We start from the raw sequence: 13,586 nt of genomic DNA, 5'->3' as shown, positions 1-13,586 counted from the left end.
GTAGCTACACCCATCTGTACTTGACTTGTGCTGTTTGAAACATGTATTTCCAATAAAACTTTAGAAATTGCAATTATTTGTGTCAGGCAGATATTTTTCTTAATTACATCAATGGTTCTTAAACCTTTTACAGCACGGGAACAATTATTGTTCTGACATTACACTGGCTAAGTTGAATGCACCAATTTGTAAGTCGCTCTGGATAAGAGCGTCTGCTAAATGACTTAAATGTAAATGTAAAATGTAAACGTTACATATTATCAGTGGGTGTTTTTTATTCTGCTGTCCTGGACTGGATCCAACGATAGGTGGCAGTAGTGCACCAATAAATAGTTGTCCATTAATGTCCTTGTGTAATGTGATATTGTACCACCTAGCGCAAATGTCCTTTGTATTTTCTTTATATATATTTGTGTTCCCCATGTACTTTTTGTATTGATTTGTTGTTAATAAAAATAAAATAAAATAATAATAACAACAAAAACAAAATTAATCAATATAAACAATTTAATGAAAAATACATTTAAAATATATATTTTTAGAAATACACACACAAAAAAAAGACTGTTGTTCCTATGCAAAGAGCAGACGCTTGTGAAAAGTACTAGCTAGCTGCAAAATTGGCTAGCTAGCGAATTGGCTAAATATCCTGCTGGTAACCATCTTGCTGCTTTATACAGAGCGCGCGTGTGTGTCCGTTGCTACTAACCTAGCTAGCCATCAAAAAGGTTCCTAACGTTACAACATGGCAGACGGCTGGAGCACTGACACCCGGGATACTGTGAAATACCTTACAATTAAGTAAGTTGCAGTTGGCCGTTGTGTGGCTTTTATTCCTTGTATTGCCATAAAGTTAGCTCTAAAAGCAGATGACGATGAACACCCATTATATTGTTTGACCTGAACCCTGACTGAGTTTGCCAGGGAAACATGGCAAATAGTTAGCTAGAATGTTGTTTACTTTGTTTATATTTACAATGGTGTTTACAGGATCCGTATTCAGAGAGTGACCTCTACAGCAGCCCTCTCTCAACACCTTCAGCAGCAGGTTTTGGCTCAACCGGAGAGGGAAGGCATTGAGCTGGACACCCTCAACTCACCGGCTCAATCAGGTATTAACACTGTTTTGAAACAGCAAGATGAAGTTAGATGCATCTTAGTTGAGTAGATGTTATTTTCGAAGTGGCTAGATATGGACCAGAACATCGTCAGACAGGATGAGATAGAGGGTGAGTGTATATTGTATTAATATTTATTTCAATATAAATATTTAGTTTATATTGTATTCCTGATAATAGTTATCATAAAATGGTATTTGTAACATGCATTATTATTAATTATTTTATCATAGAATCCCTCCCCCAATGGCCAGTTCTGTACTTCTGGCAGCACTACAGAAATGAAGGCTATGGCTACCTGGTCATTCCTTCCACCCCTGGTAAGGTGTGTATATGTGTATAATGACAGTCAGAATTGTTTTCTGAAAGTAGCGTAAATGATGATCTACTCTGACTGTGTGTGTCTGTATCCCATAGGGAAGCATACAATAATGTGTCATACGTGGAGACCACAGGAACAGTGTCAGAACTGAGACGCTTCTTCATTGGTGGATCCCCTGAGCTTGAGGACTACATTTACATCAGAGTCCCAGGGGGGTCCACGGTATTATGTTCTTTTAGTATGGGGTGAAGCAGCAGAATGAAAAAGGTTCTGACTTTTAGAGATCTGGATTCTTTCCATTTGGGCCATATTTTCTCTGTTGTTTGTTTGACGTCACCGTGCTTGTCTTGTGTGCAGGGTATTTGTTGATGCCAGCACCCTGAAGAAGAGGAGGCAGAGTGTTCTGGACCAGCTGGGAGGCTTCAGTCAGCAAGGGGCTGTCTATAATGTCCTGGGTAAGGAATGTCATGTCCAAATACAAATAATTGAGAAAGAATTACAAAATGTCAAGATGCTCGTACACAATATGCTGAGCGAAAAACATATTACAGTAGTCTGGTAAACAATGGATTTGTTCTCTAATTGGAAAAGTGTTTGTGAGGCTTTGTATACCTTCTTTTCCCATGTTTTGTATGAAACATTACTCTGCTATCATTTGGTCTATTACATTTTTACCTTTGGGAGAAATGAGATGAGCACAGGTCTACCTAGTAAAGTCCAGGTTGTATCAAGCCTGTTCTTGGGTAAGATGAGACTCCTCACTCTTTTCCTCTCATCTCTCCTCTTTTCCCCCTAAGGTGTGTGCAGCTCACTCACTGCTGAGCGCGTCTCAATCGCATGTATAGTAAAGTGTCCGAGAGGAGTGAGGTTGCCAGGAAACTGTCAGTGCTGGCGCTCCCCTCTGCCCGTCTGGGAGTCTGCTGCACCTGCCTCAGTAACCAGCCCTGCTGGCACCGCCACAGAGTGGCCTGGCGCTGGCCATGGTGAACACGGTCTGTCTCCCTCTCCTAATTAAACTTTATACATTACAAACATCTATAGTTGGTTGTCCTGATGGATACTTGCTAGTAATTTAATGCAGGCAGTGACATGCGGTCAGGGTAGGCAATGCTTACCCTGTGGTAATCGATATATATATTTTTTTAAAGTATGAAAAGCCCCCCCAAAACTGAAAATATCACACGTACATATTATTCAGACCCTTTCCTTAGTACTTTGTTGAAGCATCTTTGGCAGCGATTACAGACTCGAGTCTTCTTGGGTATGATGCTACAAGCCTGGCACACCTGTATTTGGGGAGTTTCTCCCATTTTTCTCTGCAGATCCTCTCAAGTTCTGTAAGGTTGGATGGGGATGGGGATGGGGAGCGTTGCTGCACAGCTGTTTTCAGGTCTTTTCAGAGATGTTCGATCGGGTTCAAGTCTGGGCTCTGGCTGGGCCACTCAAGGACATTCAGAGGCTTGTCCCGAAGCCACTCCTGCATTGTCCTGGCTGTGTGCTTTGTGTCGTTGACCTGTTGGAAGGTGAACCTTCGCCGAAGTCTGAGGTCCTGAGTGCTCTGGAGATGTTTTCATCAAGGATCTCTCTATACTTCGCGCCATTCATCTGTCCCTCGATCCTGATTAGTTTCCCAGTCCTTGCCACTGAGAAACATCCCCACAGCATGATGCTGCCACCACCATGCTTCACCGTAGGGATGGTGCCAGGTTTCCTCCAGACTTGACGCTTGGCATTCAGGCCAAAGAGTTCAATCTTGATTTCATCAGACCAGAAAATCTTGTTTCTCATTGTCTGAGAGTCTTTTAGCTGCCTTTTGGCAAACTCCAAGCGGGCTGTCATGTGCCTTTTACTGAGGAGTGGCTTCTGTCGGGCCACTCTACCATAAAGGCCTGATTGGTGGAGTGCTGCAGAGATGGTTGTCCTTCTGGTAGGTTCTCCCATCTCCACAGAGAAAATCTGGAGCTCTGTCAGAGTGACCATCGGGTTCTTGGTCACCTCTTTGACCCTTCTCCCCCGATTGCTCAGTTTGGCCGGGCGGCCAGCTCTAGGACGATTCTTGGTGGTTTCAAACTTCTTCCATTTAAGAATGATGGAGGCCACTGTCTCCTTGGGGACCTTCAATGCTGCAGACATTTTTTGGTACCCTTCCCCAGATCTGTGCCTCGAAACAATCCTGTCTCGGAGCTCTACGGACAATTCCTTCATCCTCATGGCTTTTTTTCAGACATGCACAGTCAACTGTGGGACCTTATATAGACAGGTGTGTGCCTTTCCAAATCATGTCCAATCAATTGAATTTACCACAGGTGGACTCCAATCAAGTTGTAGAAAAATCTTCAGGATGATCAATGGAAACAGGATGCACCTGAGCTCAATTTCGAGTCTCATAGCAAAGGGTCTGAATACTAATGTAAATAAGGTATTTCCATTTTTTTATTTTTAATAAATGTGCAATAAAGTCTATGTGTCCATATATTGGTCTTTTAGTGCCACCTATCAGTTCTAACTGTGGATGCTACATCGATTTATGGCTGAGCTTAACAGTGTGTCATTTTATCGGATTATATGAAGTATGCCGCCATCAGAGGCTATCGCTTGTGTAGCTTGGCTACATTGTTATTTACATTTGGTTAAAATTGTTTGTCAATTTCAGTTAATAGCCTATGTCACTCTGGTTGTTGGAGCTACTGTAACCTATTCTACGGTGAACTTGGGCTTCATCAAGGTTTATTTGTGAGTAAATCTGGCTTTGATAATAGCCACCGACCTCAACGCATGTCACTGAGCGTAAGGTTAAGTCAGAGTGAAATCTATTTCGGTTTTCTTTTTTTATGTGTATAGTTGTATTAATGTTAATAGATTAGATGTGCCTCTCACTGTAATAAGGGGTTTGGAATTTTTTATTATTGTTCGCTTTATTCATTCCCTAGCCTGAGGTGGTGTAACCTCTGGTGGCTGGATAGATTTTGTAAAGTGTTGGTCCCATGTAGGCGAAAACAGAGGTGATTATGATATGAAATATTGCGTCAGGACATTTATCATGCTGTGAAGATCCCCACAAGGCGTTTTTTCTTGTATATTAACTAATTTGACGTCTAAGGCATTGAAAGCATTATATATTTGCCGTCTGTGAATGTATTTACAAATTCAACATGGCCGCCTATTCAGATGCCCTAGGAAGGTTGTGTAAATACAGAGAGCAGAGCAAGATTAGAGTAAAATACAGTTGAAGACGGAAGTTTACACTTAGGTTGGAGTCATTAAAACTCGTTTTTCAACCACTCCACAAATTTATTGTCAACAAACTATAGTTTTGGCAAGTCGGTTAGGACATCTACTTTGTGCATGACACAAGTAATTTTTCCAACAATTGTTTATAGACAGATTATTTCACTTATAATTCACTGTATCACAATTCCAGTGGGTCAGAAGTTTACATACACTAAGTTGACTGTGCCTTTAAACAGCTTGGAAAATTCCAGAAAATGATATCATGGCTTTAGAAGCTTCTGACAGGCTAATTGACATCATTTGAGTCAACTGGAGGTGTACCTGTGGATGTATTTCAAGGCCTACCTTCAAACTCAGTGTCTCTTTGCTTGACATCATGGGAAAATCAAAAGAAATCTGCCAAGACCTCAGAAAAAAAACTGTAGACCTCCACAAGTCTGGTTCATCCTAGGGAGCAATTTCCAAACGCCTGAAGGTACCACGTTCATCTGGACAAACAATAGTAGGCAAGTATAAACACCATGGGACCACGCAGCCATCATACCGCTCAGGAAGGAGACGCGTTCTGTCTCCTAGAGATGAACGTACTTTGCAAATCAATCCCAGAACAACAGCAAAGGACCTTGTGAAGATGCTGGAGTTAACGGGTACAAAAGTATCTATATCCACAGTAAAACGAGTCCTATATTGACATAACCTGAAAGGTCGCTCAGCAAGGAAGAAGCCACTGCTCCAAAACCGCCATAAAAAAGCCAGACTACGGTTTGCAACTGCACATGGGGACAAAGATCGTACTTTTTGGAGAAATGTCCTCTAGTCTGATTAAACAAAAATGGAACTGTTTGGCCATTATGACCATCGTTATGTTTGGAGGAAAAAGGGGGAAGCTTGCACGGGGGTGGCAGCATCATGCTGTTGGGGTGCTTTGCTGCAGGAGGGACTGGTGCACTTCACAAAATAGATGGCATCATGAGGAAGGAAAATGATGTGGATATATTGAAGCAACATCTCAAGACATCAGTCAGGAAGTTAAAGCTTGGTCGCAAATGGGTCTTCCAAATGGACAATGACCCCAAGCATACTTCCAAAGTTGTGGTAAAATGGCTTAAGGACAACAAAGTCAAGGTATTGGAGTGGCCATCACAAAGCCCTGACCTCAATCCTATAGAAAATGTGTGGGCAGAACTGAAAAAGCGTGTGCGAGCAAGGAGGCCTACAAACCTGACTCAGTTACACCAGCTCTGTCAGGAGGAATGGGACAAAATTCACCCAACTTATTGTGGGAAGCTTGTGGAAGGCTACCCGAAACGTTTGACCCAAGTTAAGCAATTTAAAGTCAATGCTACCAAATACTAATTGAGTGTATGTAAACTTCTGACCCACTGGGAATGTGATGAAAGAAATAAAAGCTGAAATAAATCATTCTCTCTACTATTATTCTGACATTTCACATTCTTAAAATATAGTGGTGATCCTAACTGACCTAAGAAATTGAATTTTTACTAGGACTAAATGTCAGGAATTGTGAAAAACTGAGTTTAAATGTATTTGGCTAAGGTGTATGTAAACTTCCGACTTCCACTGTATGCATACTTGTAGCACATTCATATTGTACCATGTACTGTTAAATTTGTACATTTAAATTGCAGTAACTATTTAGTCATTGAGCCTTGTTCTTCATCGGTTCATTAAATAATAGGTCTTAGATTCAATGGTGGTAAACTGTAAAAATGTCCAGGTGTTCTTTTCTCATGCTCTCTGACTGTAAGGCTTAGTGCCAACTAGTCACATTTAGATGAACACTACCACGGCATTTAGGCAATGCAATATGTGTTGGTTGTATGTGCACTTGCAGTACAACATGAATACGTCTATTAACTGTCATTTATGTGTGTTCTGATAATCACTAATTCTGGGATGTGTACAGTACAGTACTGAGTGTACAAAACATTAGGAACACCTTCCTAATATTGAGTTCCACCCGCCCCCTTTTGCCTTCAGAACAGCCTCAATTCGTCGGGGCATGGACTCTACAAGGTGTCGAAAGCATTCCACAGGGATGCTGGCCCATGTTGACTCCAATGCTTCCCACAGTTGTCTGGATGTCCTTTGGGTGGTGGACCATTCTTGATACACGGGAAACTGTTGAGCGTGAAAAACACAGCAGCGTTGCAGTTCTTGACACACTCAACCCGGTGCACCTGGAACCTACTACCATACCCCGTTTAAAGGCACTTCAATCTTTTGTCTTCCCCATTTACCTTCTGAATGGCACACACACACAATCCATGTCTCAATTGTAGCAAGACTTAAAAATCCTCCTTTAATGTGTCTCCTGCCCTTCATCTACACTAATTGAAGTGGATTTAACAAGTGACATCAACAAGGGATCATAGACAGACCAGGTAAATCCAGGTGAAAGCTATGTCATGGAAAGAGCAGGCGTTCCTAATGTTTTGTACACCCAGTAAGCATTTTATGTAGGTTTTATCTTTCTATGCTGATGGTTGAAGGTCTAATACAGAATATTTACTTCAATTTTCTGAGGTTCTGTTGAACATTAACTGTATGAAATGAAGTGGATGATATAAGGGTGATGTTCAGCTGTCCTTTTGGTGTTTCTTTTAATAGAGAAACCCCTAAACTATTGTAGTGATATGGCAGGGTTCATGTTTTCATTGAAGAATTGTGTGCCTTTTAACTTTTTCTCTTGCATTACTGATATCGAATAACGTGTTCCATCATGACCTGTTACATGACTCTTACCACTTGATCCAGTTGTATATGCAAAATAGCTATTTGTATATAAACAGTATAACTTGAAAGCATGCATTTGTAAAGAAATAATAATCATTGATTTGCTATATTTAGTCTTGGTTGTCATTTATGGCTTCTCTTTACTGTGCACAACTGCCTCATTTTCTAAAGATTACATCATAATCTGCCCTTATAGCCCACACTCTTGATAACCTCACCCACTGCTCCCTGCTCCTCAATTTACAATAATGTTGATTGCCAAACAAACTGCATGTAATGGATCTAATTTACTGGTGAGGGGATGCTATTTAATTGCTGTAAGTAGTTAAGTAAAGGAAAACTGAATAAATCAGTGAAAGTGTAATATAAAATGCCTGATATATCAAGAGTGCCAAGAGATTTGTCTACAGTATGTGTAGAAAAACGCAAAGTACAAGCCAAAAGGAGTGGTCTTACAATCAACTGACAATCAAAACCTTCTTGTATTGATTTGACCTTGAACATTTTGAGCCTGCTTGTTTCTTGAAACCAAAATCATCAGTGAAGAAACCGTGTACCTTTAAGTACTGCCTCAAACCCCATGTCCAAGCATATTATATCTCAACGTATAACATATGAGATAGCTCTGTCATTCAATGTGTTTTCTATGTCATCAAACGGTCAGTGAAGACACAGGTGCCCCTGGGTGAACCATCACAGATCCTGGCAGTGACTCTGGCATGTTTGCTGTGAAACTCTGGGGGGCACTGACAGACACAGACAGTGGACTGAGGTGGGAATGTTGAGAATGTAGATGTTGAGCCACTGGATCCCAGTGACTAGTGGTTTGAGAGGCATATGTGTGCCCATGACTGTGTCCATGGCCGGAGCTGTGTTAGTGACTATGTCCATGACTTGGCCCAAAGCTATGCTTGAGGACATATCCATGGTTGTGACCATAATAACCTGAGAGCTGAACAGGGCTCCCCTGTGTATAGTATGAGTTGGCCCAGCCTTCAAATGTCTTTGGTGTGGTCTCGGTAGCCTGTAGATTGGAGGAAACTGGAGCGTGGGCGTGGACTGGGTAGGAGCCTGGGGATGGAATGATTCTGCAACCAATGAGAATGTGGAGAGATTAAGGGGCGCTTATCTAACTAAACAGTGATTCTCTATTGAATCATGGGGGACCACTAGGTGTCTATTGTACAGTATTCAATTACAGCTGAGGATCCTCTATTAAAACTGCACCTCATTATACTGTAGAACATCATGTTCTCTGGCTTGCACCCAAAAATCATGTTAATTTAATGACCTCTTGTCTTGTAGGATAAATAATGCGTTTAGCGCTTTCTCAGTACTCACGGTGGGTGGACCGTCTTCCTTCTCTCCTCTGTTGATGCAGGGACATACAGGACACCAATGGTCCTCAGCAGCCTGAAAGGCATCTTCTTGTCCAGCACTGATGCCCTAGCATCAGACATGTCTAGAAGTGAGAGCCAGCCCTTTCCGTCTGTTTCACCAGAGCAAGATAAAGAGAATGTGTGACGCAGTGATGCAAGATTTTCCTAACCAAACATCCCATAATGTTCAGCATGAGGACTCAACAAACATTTCAAGCATATACAACACACACAAATATTACAACTTAACTATACTACTACGCACACTTAAAGCTGTGACACACTGCAGAGTGTATCACAGTTATTTTCAACCACAATGAGGTTGGAGTAAGGATACAGATCCTGCCCTGCAATGATGACGTTGCAGAGGAAGACAGTTTGTGGGACCAAAAGTATTACGATGAGCAGAAACAGTCAGGGCAGGGCTAACATGGATACACTGACTCCAAAAAGAAAGCCCTTAACCATACGGGAGTGCACTGTGGCCATACCCATAAGGGAGAGGGATACAGGAACTAACCCCTCCACTTGATTCTGGGAAGATGCACCAAACAGTACCAGCCCCAGGATGGTGTACAACACCCCTGTGCTGATAGAGAGCAGCTGAAACATGAGGACACGAACAGTGCCCACACTCTTCTCAATACCACCACAGAGGGGCACCAGAACCCCAATGCTTAGGAGTAGCTGGGTCACTGTCTTGTAGCGGAAGGAATATGTGATGAGTTTGTGTACTGGAATAGGACAGGATTAAAACGGAAATTATAGGGTTGACAGACATCAGTGGCATTGATGTGTTGTGCTCTTGCTTGCCGCTGTAGCCTACTGGCACCATCTTTTACGTCTTTAACGTTAGCTACAAATTGTAGCAAGCTAGATAACGTTACAACACTCCCATTCAAAGTAGCTAGCTACCGAGCATATGACTCTTGATTCACCTAGCCCCTCCTTGCTAATTTACCATGCCCATTGCCAAAAACTGTAGTTCCAAGACTGAAGGCATCCTCTGATAAACCGAAATATGTAGTTACAGTAAACAAAACAAAGGATACTATAATGACAGAAACAATGCCACTCGTGAACTCTTGAACCTCTGAACCACATTGTTGTGGAAAATTCGATCCAAGATTAAGGCAGAGGCTATTTGACGATATAATAGAAACATATTTAATACGAGCAGCTGCAGGGGAGATCCACCTCTGATTTCATAGGGAAGAACTCAAGGAAGAAATGCTTACATGTCCCTTATATTGCGGGAGGTGATAATACAACCAATTTGTTTACACAACAGTACTTTCAATACATCAACAGTTCCGGAACACCATTGCCTTGTGTTAGGGTGCAGACATACCAGGCGTCAATGAAAGGCATAACATCACAATCCAACACAGAACATATCCCTTGAGAAGTTACAACAGCTCACCCTAAATTCTTTCAAAACTATTCGGGAGATAATTTTGATGCTCAGTGCATATTTGTCAAACTACTAGTGGATAATCAAGCACAATACAAAAATGTCAGTTACGACACCTGTCCTCCAATATTGCACAACACTTCTTACAATTTAGTCATTTAGCAGACGCTCTTATCCAGAGCGACTTACAGTTAGTACATACATTTTCATACTGGCCCCCCGTGGGAAACGAACCCTCAACCCTGGCGTTGGAAGCGCCATGCTCTACCAACTGAGCTACAGGGGACATTTTAGCTAAAACTGGGGGTAGCTAGCTTGCTAAGCCAAAACAAATGTACTGGACTACCGCATTTGGATAAATCACATTCACAACCACAAAATTACTGATCTGCAGATCATGAAGTGCACTAAGGCAGTGCTGCATTTAAAGACACTGCCACCTGCTGACTTGTGCCTGAAATGTGATGATCAAAGTGTCCTCAGCAGCCCATTTGAGTTAGATAGAAAGCCAGATAGATATATTTGATTTGACACTTAAATAAAATAATTAAAACCGTTTAATAAAATAAAACGTGTCAGGGACAACACAATAAAACCAAATACTTCCATTGTGGTCCCTTAATGATTGTTTCTCCAAGTGCAAAAAAAATAAAAAAATATATATATATATTGGCAAGGAATGGTTAATTCCTAATGATTTCCTGTTGGCCTATGTAAAACGTCGAACCAACCATCCACACAACCATTTCTCAGTCAGTAGGATATATGCACATCACTTTCGTTATTCAGTTAGCTACAACCAGTGGGAAGGTAGCTTAGTGGGTAAGAGCGTTGTGCCAGTATCCGAAAGGTCGCTGGTTCCAATCCCCGAGCCGACTAGGTGAAAAATCTGTCGATGTACCCTTGAGCAAGGCACTTAACCCTAATTGCTCCTGTAAGTCGCTCTGGATAAGAGCGTCTGCTAAATGACAAAAAAAATACAAACAGACCTTATCCAAACAAGCCTTTTGCTTGTGACGTTTATGCTTGGTTACATTTTATGACGTGCCAAGCATTAATTCACTACATAAACTGTGTTCAGATGTGATTTCATCTGTACAATCGCTTTCTTCACTCAGGTTGCTGCAGGTAACCTTTGGCCTTTTGATGCACAGCCTTCCCAACCTGTATAATATATACAGGGTGCCTTATATATATATATATATATATATATATATATATATATATATATATATATATATATATATATATATATATATATATATATATATATAGTATATAGATAGATAGATTATAGATAGATAGATAGATAGATAGATAGATAGATAGATAGATAGATAGATAGATAGATAGATAGATAGATAGATAGATAGATAGATAGATAGATAGATAGATAGATAGGGAATAGGGTGCCATTGTGGATGCCATCTTTGTGTGTGTGTGTGTGTGTGTGTGTGTGTCAGGATATGCTTTATGTTTTGTGTCAATCAATTGATGGAAATGTTTCCCTCAGAAAGCAAGATGGATCGTAATGATGAGAGAATCAAAAGAGCTTTAAGGCGCCGCCCTTATGTGGTAAATATAACATATTTATTTATTTGTTCTGTTTTTGTTATATTATCACATTTTAAAGTGAGTGTTGTGTTGACAGTTGAATCCAGTGAGGGTGAACACCCCTGATTCTGTGTTGTGGCCAACCGGCAAGGTGCGCAGAAGGCCAAAGCCTGTAAGTAATATCTGACCTGAAAACAATAACACATACGCATTAGTTATACATGCTGCATGTACAAACTGCAGTTATCACAATAAAAGCAAATGCAGATATCCCTCCCTATCTAACCACATTGAATGCTGTCTTGACAGTCTACTTCAGTGCAGACCACTAAGATCCACAAAAGGCCTGTAAGTCACATTCAAATTCAACCACATAACAGTACTTTTGATATTTATTGATACATAATTCAAGTTATTTCCATGGCCAAAATGAGCAAAGCAGTGTTTAATTCATTTTTTACTGTTAACAGCCAATCATTGTGAGCTGTGGGCAGGACCAGACATCTGGGGATGGATGGAATATCAATCCAGAGCCTCTCAGCCAGGTCACACATCTATGCTGTTCCCACAGAGACAACAGATAGATCAATCTTTTGATTCATATGGCCATTTTGGTTGGCTTAGTTGAATTGATAATCATCCATTCGACATTTTAAAGATTCCTATACTATGGAAGGTCTTTATCTCCATCCCTAATGTTATTGGAGTTGCATTTATTGCATTTCAATACACTTGCATTTTCAGTTACCCATGTATTACTCACTACTTGTAAACCATGTTGGTGCCAGTGTATTCTATGGCTGCCATGAGTACATGCCTTTCGCTGTCTCCTCAGTCTGGAAGGGTGACTCGGCTGATAGAGAAAAATTATGATGAGGTGATCTCGTCCTCCAACTCCGATGACTTTTCCATCGACTCCTTTACTGACTGTGAATCTGAGGTAAGAGAGTTGTACCGTACCGTCCATGTCTTTGTTGAGTGACATCACTGTGAGGAGGATGGTCTCTGACTAGCTGACTCTGATACACAGTGTGATGATGAGGATCATGGAAGGAGGACACCACTGCTGAAAGTTAAGGATGAGGAGGATGGAAAGGTGACAAAGCTTGAAGTGAGGGATATGGTAGAGGACGACGATCTGTCTCTCCACTCCTTCGATGAGTCAGACTTCCTGGTAAGTTCTGCATACAAAAAAATATATAATAATATATATATATATGGCGGATTGGAAATTATGCAGACAATTACATTGATAGAGCCCATAAGTTCTGCACCATGTATTTGAGTAACTCTTTCACTGAATGTGGAGAATGGACTATGACCAGCTAGCTCTCTGACACACAGCGTGATGATGGCAATGATGCCTCTACTGACGACTTTCCAGAGCCTCCAAAGGAACCACAAGTTCCACTGAAGGACCATCAACTGGTAGGCGTCTCTTACATTTGTTTGTGTTTGTGTCACATCTCAATGGTTTGACCCTTTGTCTGTACAGATTATTCGCCTGGCCCCCATCACCAACCTGAGTGAGACTGGCAGGAAGCTGCTCCAAGAAATGGCGCAGGAAATGGCAGGAGTGGCCCCACAGGTGAGAGGAAATACAAGAAGGGAATCTTGTCCGTATGTCCTTCTACAGTATAGCATATCTCTAGATATAGTAGCTCAAGAGAAGAGAAAACCCATAAGCTTACATTACTTTTTCTCCTTGTCCAAAATATTCAGGAAGGGAAGATCAATAAGAAAAAGAAGGGCAAGGCCAAAAAAGGAGTGAAGCAAGAGAAGGCCAATAAGATGCAACAGATAGAAAATGT

General features: G+C 41.2%; 1 long non-coding RNA gene across 1 annotated transcript; it reads right to left on the bottom strand.

Annotated features, from left to right (window-relative positions):
- Positions 1-7,528: 7,528 nt before the first annotated feature.
- On the bottom strand, positions 7,529-10,545 carry LOC311136103. The gene is made up of 3 exons (XR_014613842.1): positions 10,424-10,545; positions 8,770-8,917; positions 7,529-8,516 (listed from the first exon to the last, which is right to left on the bottom strand). It is a non-coding gene; the product is annotated as an uncharacterized lncRNA (long non-coding RNA).
- Positions 10,546-13,586: the final 3,041 nt, after the last annotated feature.

This window comes from Coregonus lavaretus (genome assembly GCF_964263955.1).
Source record: "Coregonus lavaretus genome assembly, chromosome: 10".
In the NCBI taxonomy this organism is placed as follows: domain Eukaryota; kingdom Metazoa; phylum Chordata; class Actinopteri; order Salmoniformes; family Salmonidae; genus Coregonus; species Coregonus lavaretus.
Note: the sequence above shows the minus strand (reverse complement) of the source record. Positions and strands in the feature narration are given on the sequence as shown.